Here is a 10,111-nt window from a genome sequence, read left to right as displayed (position 1 = left end):
GTACTGGACACGGTAATGTTAGTATCCCAAACGATACATAATGTACTTGACATCCTAATGTTAGTATCCCGGACGATACATAATGTACTGGACATCCTAATGTTAGTATCCTGCACGATACATAATGTACTGGACACGGTAATGTTAGTATCCCGGACGATACATAATGTACTGGACATCCTAATGTTAGTATCCCGGACGATACATAACGTACTGGACATCCTAATGTTAGTATCTCGGACGATACATGATGTACTGGACACGGTAATGTTAGTATCCCGGACGATACATAATGTACTGGACATCCTAACGTTAGTATCCCGGACGATACATAATGTACTGGACATCCTAATGTTAGTATCCCGGAGGATACATAATGTACTGGACATCCTAACGTTAGTATCCCGGACGATACATAATGTACTGGACATCCTAATGTTAGTATCCCGGACGATACATAATGTACTGGACATACTAATGTTAGTATCCCAGACGATACATAATGTACTGGACATCCTAACGTTAGTATCCCAGACGATACATAATGTACTGGATATACTAATGTCAGTATCCTGGACGATACATAATGTACTGGACATCCTAATGTTAGTATATCGGACGATACATAATGTACTGGACATCCTAACATTAGTATCCCGGACGATACATAATGTACTGGACATCCTAATGTTAGTATCCCGGACGATACATAATGTACTAGACATCCTAATGTTAGTATCCCAGACGATACATAATGTACTGGACATCCTAATGTTATTATCCCAGACGATACATAATGTACTGGAGATCCTAATGTTAGTATCCCGGACGATACATAATGTACTGGACACGGTAATGTTAGTATCCCGGACGATACATAATGTACTGGACATCCTAATGTTAGTATCTCGGACGATACATAATGTACTGGACATCCTAATGTTAGTATCCCGGACGATACATAATGTACTGGACATCCTAACGTTAGTATCCCAGACGATACATAATGTACTGGACATCCTAATGTTAGTATCCCGGACGATACATAATGTACTGGACATACTAATGTTTGTATCCCGGACGATACATAATGTACTGGACATCATAATGTTAGTATCCCGGACGATACATAATGTACTGGACATCCTAATGTTATTATCCCGGACGATACATAATGTACTGGACATCCTAACGTTAGTATCCCGGACGATACATAATGTACTGGACATACTAATGTTAGTATCCCGGACGATACATAATGTACTGGACATCCTAATGTTAGTATCTCGGAGGATACATAATGTACTGGACATCCTAATGTTAGTATCCCGGACGATACATAATGTACTGGGCATCTCAATGTTAGTATCCCGGACGCTACATAATGTACTGGACATCCTAATGTTAGTATCCCGGACGATACATAATGTACTGGACATCCTAATGTTAGTATCCCGGACGATACATAATGTACTGGACATATTAACGTTAGTATCCCGGACGATACATAATGTACTGGACATCCTAATGTTAATATCCCGGACGATACATAATGTACTGGACATCCTAATGTTAGTATCCCGGACGATACATAATGTACTGGACATCTTAATGTTAGTATCTCAGACGATACATAATGTACTGGACATCCTAATGTTAGTATCCCGGACGATACATAATGTACTGGACATCCTAATGTTAGTATCCCGGACGATACATAATGTACTGGACATCCTAATGTTAGTATCCCGGACGATACATAATGTACTGGACATATTAACGTTAGTATCCCGGACGATACATAATGTACTGGACATCCTAATGTTAATATCCCGGACGATACATAATGTACTGGACATCCTAATGTTAGTATCCCGGACGATACATAATGTACTGGACATCTTAATGTTAGTATCTCAGACGATACATAATGTACTGGACATCCTAATGTTAGTATCCCGGACGATACATGATGTACTGGACATCCTAATGTTAGTATCCCAGACGATACATAATGTACTGGACATCCTAATGTTATTATCTCAGACGATACATAATGTACTGGACATACTAATGTTAGTATCTCGGACGATACATAATGTACTGGACACGGTAATGTTAGTATCCCGGACGATACATAATGTACTGGACATATTAACGTTAGTATCCCAGACGATACATAATGTACTGGACATCCTAATGTTAGTATCCCGGACGATACATAATGTACTGGACATCTTAACGTTAGTATCCCGGACGATACATAATGTACTGGACACGGTAATGTTAGTATCCCAGACGATACATAATGTACTGGACATCCTAATGTTAGTATTCCGGACGATACATAATGTACTGGATATACTAATGTCAGTATCCTGGACGATACATAATATACTGGACACCCTAATGTTAATTTCCCGGACGAAACATAATGTACTGGACATCCTAATGTTAGTATCCCGGACGATACATAATGTACTGGACATACTAATGTTAGTATCACGGACGATACATAATGTTCTGGACATCCTAATGTTAGTATCTCGGACGATACATAATGTACTGGACATCCTAACGTTAGTATCCCGGACGATACATAATGTACTGGACATACTAATGTTAGTATCCCGGACGATACATAATGTACTGGACATCCTAATGTTAGTATCCCAGACGATACATAATGTACTGGACATCCTAATGTTAGTATCCCGGACGATACATAATGTACTGGACATCTTAATGTTAGTATCCCGGACGATACATAAAGTACTGGACATCCTAATGTTAGTATCCCGGACGATACATAATGTACTGGACATCCTAATGTTAGTATCCCGGACGATACATAATGTACTGGACACGGTAATGTTAGTATCCCGGACGATACATAATGTACTGGACATCCTAATGTTAGTATCCCGGACGATACATAATGTACTGGACACGGTAATGTTAGTATCCCGGACGATACATAATGTACTGGACATCCTAATGTTAGTATCCCGGACGATGCATAACGTACTGGACATCCTAATGTTAGTATCTCGGACGATACATAATGTACTGGACACGGTAATGTTAGTATCTCGGACGATACATAATGTACTGGACACGGTAATGTTAGTATCCCGGACGATACATAATGTACTGGACATCCTAATGTTAGTATCCCGGACGATACATGATGTACTGGACATCCTAATGTTAGTATCCCGGACGATACATAATGTACTGGACATCCTAATGTTAGTATCCCGGACGATACATAATGTACTGGACATCCTAATGTTAGTATCCCAAACGATACATAATGTACTTGACATCCTAATGTTAGTATCCCGGACGATACATAATGTACTGGACATCCTAATGTTAGTATCCTGCACGATACATAATGTACTGGACACGGTAATGTTAGTATCCCGGACGATACATAATGTACTGGACATCCTAATGTTAGTATCCCGGACGATACATAACGTACTGGACATCCTAATGTTAGTATCTCGGACGATACATAATGTACTGGACACGGTAATGTTAGTATCCCGGACGATACATAATGTACTGGACATCCTAACGTTAGTATCCCGGACGATACATAATGTACTGGACATCCTAATGTTAGTATCCCGGAGGATACATAATGTACTGGACATCCTAACGTTAGTATCCCGGACGATACATAATGTACTGGACATCCTAATGTTAGTATCCCGGACGATACATAATGTACTGGACATACTAATGTTAGTATCCCAGACGATACATAATGTACTGGACATCCTAATGTTAGTATCCCGGACGATACATAATGTACTGGACATACTAATGTTAGTATCCCAGACGATACATAATGTACTGGACATCCTAACGTTAGTATCCCAGACGATACATAATGTACTGGACATACTAATGTTAGTATCCCGGACGATACATAATGTACTGGACATCCTAATGTTAGTATCCCGGACGATACATAATGTACTAGACATCCTAATGTTAGTATCCCAGACGATACATAATGTACTGGACATCCTAATGTTATTATCCCAGACGATACATAATGTACTGGAGATCCTAATGTTAGTATCCCGGACGATACATAATGTACTGGACACGGTAATGTTAGTATCCCGGACGATACATAATGTACTGGACATCCTAATGTTAGTATCTCGGACGATACATAATGTACTGGACATCCTAATGTTAGTATCCCGGACGATACATAATGTACTGGACATCCTAACGTTAGTATCCCAGACGATACATAATGTACTGGACATCCTAATGTTAGTATCCCGGACGATACATAATGTACTGGACATACTAATGTTAGTATCCCGGACGATACATAATGTACTGGACATCATAATGTTAGTATCCCGGACGATACATAATGTACTGGACATCCTAATGTTATTATCCCGGACGATACATAATGTACTGGACATCCTAACGTTAGTATCCCGGACGATACATAATGTACTGGACATACTAATGTTAGTATCCCGGACGATACATAATGTACTGGACATCCTAATGTTAGTATCTCGGAGGATACATAATGTACTGGACATCCTAATGTTAGTATCCCGGACGATACATAATGTACTAGACATCCTAATGTTAGTATCCTAGACGATACATAATGTACTGGACATCCTAATGTTATTATCCCAGACGATACATAATGTACTGGACATCCTAATGTTAGTATCCCGGACGATACATAATGTACTGGACACGGTAATGTTAGTATCCCGGACGATACATAATGTACTGGACACGCTATAGTGAGTATCCCAGACGATACATAATGTACTGGACATCCTAATGTTAGTATCCCGGACGATACATAATGTACTGGATATCCTAATGTTAGTATCCCGGACGATACATAATGTACTGGACACGGTAATGTTAGTATCCCGGACGATTCATAATGTACTGGACATCCTAATGTTAGTATCCCGGACGATACATAATGTACTGGACATCCAAATGTTAGTATCCCGGACGATACATAATGTACTGGACATCCTAACGTTAGTATCCCGGACGATACATAATGTGCTGGACATCCTAACGTTAGTATCCTGGACGATACATAATGTACTGGACATACTAATGTCAGTATCCCGGACGATACATAATGTACTGGACATCCTAATGTTAGTATTCCGGACGATACATAATGTACTGGATATACTAATGTCAGTATCCTGGACGATACATAATGTACTGGACACCCTAATGTTAGTATCCCGGACGATACATAATGTACTGGACATCCTAATGTTAGTATCCCAGACGATACATAATGTACTGGACATACTAATGTTAGTATCACGGACGATACATAATGTACTGGACATCCTAACGTTAGTATCCCGGACGATACATAATGTACTGGACATACTAATGTTAGTATCCCGGACGATACATAATGTACTGGACATCCTAATGTTAGTATCCCAGACGATACATAATGTACTGGACATTCTAATGTTAGTATCCCGGACGATACATAATGTACTGGACACGGTAATGTTAGTATCTCGGACGATACATAATGTAATTGACATCCTAATGTTAGTATCCCGGACGATACATAATGTACTGGACATCCTAATGTTAGTATCCCGGACGATAGATAATGTACTGGACATCCTAATGTTAGTATCCCGGACGATACATAATGTACTGGACACGGTAATGTTAGTATCCCGGACGATACATAATGTACTGGACATCCTAATGTTAGTATCCCGGACGATACATAATGTACTGGACATCCTAATGTTAGTATCCCGGACGATACATAATGTACTGGACACGGTAATGTTAGTATCCCGGACGATACATAATGTACTGGACATCCTAATGTTAGTATCCCGGACGATACATAATGTACTGGACATCCTAATGTTAGTATCCCGGACGATACATAATGTACTGGACATCCTAATGTTAGTATCCCGGACGATACATAATGTACTGGACACGGTAATGTTAGTATCCCGGACGATACATAATGTACTGGACATCCTAATGTTAGTATCCCGGACGATACATAATGTACTGGACATCCTAATGTTAGTATCCTGGAGGATACATAATGTACTGGACATCCTAACGTTAGTATCCCGGACGATACATAATGTACTGGACATCCTAATGTTAGTATCCCGATGATACATAATGTACTGGACATACTAATGTTAGTATCCCAGACGATACATAATGTACTGGACATCCTAACGTTAGTATCCCAGACGATACATAATGTACTGGATATACTAATGTCAGTATCCTGGACGATACATAATGTACTGGACATCCTAATGTTAGTATCTCGGACGATACATAATGTACTGGACATCCTAACATTAGTATCCCGGACGTTACATAATGTACTGGACATCCTAATGTTAGTATCCCGGACGATACATAATGTACTGGACATACTAATGTTAGTATCCCAGACGATACATAATGTAATGGACAGCCTAACGTTAGTATCCCGGACGATACATAATGTACTGGGCATCTCAATGTTAGTATCCCGGACGCTACATAATGTACTGGACATCCTAATGTTAGTATCCCGGACGATACATAATGTACTGGGCATCTCAATGTTAGTATCCCGCACGCTACATAATGTACTGGACATCCTAATGTTAGTATCCCGGACGATACATAATGTACTGGACATCCTAATGTTAGTATCCCGGACGATACATAATGTACTGGACATATTAACGTTAGTATCCCGGACGATACATAATGTACTGGACATCCTAATGTTAATATCCCGGACGATACATAATGTACTGGACATCCTAATGTTAGTATCCAGGACGATACATAATGTATATCACCTTTTGAACAACGACGATCGGTTTAACGATATTTTCCACCCATACAGATATAAGTAGGTTAGTTATATTGATTTTTGGCTTAGATGAAAATAGAGATTAGAGACTATGTATCTGGCAGCGGATTTGTTATTCGTTTTTGGGGATTTGAATAACGAATCCGCTTCAGTTCTTTATGCTTAAATGCTATGTCTTTTTATTTACATTTTGACGTTTGGATTCAAATAACGAATCCGCTGCAGCAGTGGATTGGGGATTCAGTTACATATTAGTATTTTTTTTCTAATAATACATAGTTCGGGATTCAAATAACGAATCCGCTGCAGCAGTGGATTGGGGATTCAGTTACATATTAGTATTTTTTTTCTAATAATACATAATTCGGGATTGGAATAACGAATCCGCTGCTCGTTATTCGAAACCCCAAAAACGAATAATGAATCCGCTGCTAACTTCAGCCCGCTATTCATTCCGAGTTTCTAGTTTGATATTTTGATTAATTACATAATGCATAAACATAAGCTATATTATCCAGTTATTGCATGGTTGTGACATAAACTTCCCGCCTACTCTTCGCCTCGGGAAATAGTGAAGAAAAAGTGCTATTTCCATAGAAACCCATACATATATAGCTGTTATATTATACCAGGATTTTACTCATTCCATTTACTCTCAAACCAGTGTTTATACCCTCCACAGTTACTAATGGTTTTTTTCCGAACAGGCTTTCAGCATGCTAACTGCCGTTTTTATTACTTGTTTCGTGTTAGTGCTGTCTTTTTCAGCAAAAAAAAAACCCTCTCCAGCACTTCCTCATCCAGATTCTCGAAATTTGTAGATGAAGCCATTTTCCGAAATGTTTCTGTGGCATTCACTTGAACGATTTTAGTAAACAAGCTGTGTCTGCTTCGTCTTGGTCTCGAAAACGCTTACGTTCTCGAAAGCGCTTTCAGACTTTATTTTAACAGAAGTGATGGCGGTAGAGACGAATACAGGAAAATAACAAAATAATTACTCAGATCCTGTTAAGGTACAACGAGAATGTCAAGTAGTTTTTCGTGAGGGTAAAATCATATGAGGGTAAGGTCCCATGAGGGTAAGGTCCTATGAGATTAGTTAGTATGATGGTAAGGTCCTGTGCGAATAGTTGATATGAGGGTAAGGTCCTTTGAGGGTAAGGTCATATGAGAGTAAGGTCCTATGAGAGTAAGGCCCTATGAGAGTAAGGCCCTATGAGAGTAAGGCCCTATGAGAGTAAGGTCCTATGAGAGTAAGGCCCTATGAGAGTAAGGCCCTATGAGAGTAAGGCCCTATGAGAGTAAGGTCCTATGAGAGTAAGGTCATATGAGAGTAAGGCCCTATGAGAGTAAGGCCCTATGAGAGTAAGGCCCTATGAGAGTAAGGCCCTATGAGAGTAAGGCCCTATGAGAGTAAGGCCCTATGAGAGTAAGGCCCTATGAGAGTAAGGTCCTATGAGGGTAATGTCCTATGAGGGTATGTCCTATGAGGGTAAGGTCCTATGAGGGTATATTCTATTAGGTATAGTCCCATGAGGTTAAGGTCCTATGTAGGTAAGGTCCTATGAGGAAAGGATCCCACAAGGGAAGGACCATATGAGGATAAGGTCTTGTGAGGGTAATGTCCTATGAGGGTAGGTTCCTATGAGGGTTACGTCCTATGACACCCTGATTACTGTGTTGTGAGCTCCTACATATCCATCGACAGTATAGACCACCACATAATTCATAACATACATGTATGTCATAAGAAACCCTTAATACCAATATCCAACATCTGGATGCTGGAATGGGGATGGATGTGTGCTGGGATCTAGAGAATTTAGGGTATGTGTGTGCGATTTCTCCATTAAACTGCGATGTGTTTGCCAGTTTGCAAGATATAGTTCAACTGTGACGAGAATACACGTTTAAGCATTGAATTGTAAAATGGTAGTATATAAGTCGATATGAATACAATTTGGGTGACAGATAAATAGAACGTCGTCCGGTTAGTGCGACATGACATACTTATCTGTGTCTGTATCATCAGTGTCGCTAACTTAGATTTACATTCATAAAGATTATTTTATTCACTTCAGCTTATGACGCGTTTAGATTTGCCGCCTTCCATATTACTGACGTCATCAAGTTCAAATACCGGAACGCCAAAAGTTCCAGAAGGGTTAATGTAGTCAATCATGTCATCATTGATAACAGACACATCAATTTGTTTTTGTACAAATTTTGCTTTATCATTTATTTCATATACGTGTGTAGATATCATAGATATTGTTCACAATTGCACACTTTCTGATTGTTTGAACTCGAGGCCGTTTTCTAATATACATGTACCGTTATCATTTAGAAGTGATGCGGCGTTGAACAGGTATTGCACTTGACAGACTCGATTGTTTCCTCGGAAACGCTTATGCTTAAGCTTCTTTCGACTAGATTTACGCTATTTTCAGAAGAATGTAAACTCTTCAATTTTAAATGAAAATCGTCTTGACAGTAGGTGAAAACAACTCAAAAGACATTTCATTGGAAACAGTTACCAGTCTAACCTGTCAGATAGGTGTCGCTAACTTAGCAGACGATGTTCAACTTCACAAGGGCCCGATTTTGGAGTAAAGTGGGCCATAGACATCAGTGAATAACCACTATACAAAGTAGGTATTCCCGATTTTTCACAAAGTTTTATAAATGCTGGTCTTTTAATGTTGTCGTGTCGTTCATTCCTCAAAATTCGGAAACGAGCACGAGGGAGTGTGGAGCCGTTGATTTTGTTAATTTCTTATCTGGAATAGCGTTTATAATATTTTTTTGATAACTACATATTGTTATAATAAAATTTTAGTGTCATTACGTGTGAAGTTGCTTAACTTTTTGTGGTGGCTTTTGTGAAGAAATGCTAACATTCGAAAGTTCTCCAGGCCGAAAGTAACCGGCGGCCATTATTTTTTAACCTACAACACCTAGAGCTGTGTACAGTCTCATAACTACAATCTAGTTTAATAAACGACATATAGGTCAATGCAAGACATAATGCAAACATTGATGCATGTACTCCGAACTCCGATTCCTTAAATAAATGATAAATGTTTTCATATATTTCTAATAAGGAAAATCTCACTAACTTCCTGAAATACTTCGGTAATGTTTTCACTCATTTCTATTTCACATTGCGAGCACCACAAAAACTTCTTTGAAAACTACATG

This window comes from Pecten maximus, chromosome 8 (assembly GCF_902652985.1).
Source record: "Pecten maximus chromosome 8, xPecMax1.1, whole genome shotgun sequence".
In the NCBI taxonomy this organism is placed as follows: Eukaryota; Metazoa; Mollusca; class Bivalvia; order Pectinida; family Pectinidae; genus Pecten; species Pecten maximus.
Note: the sequence above shows the minus strand (reverse complement) of the source record.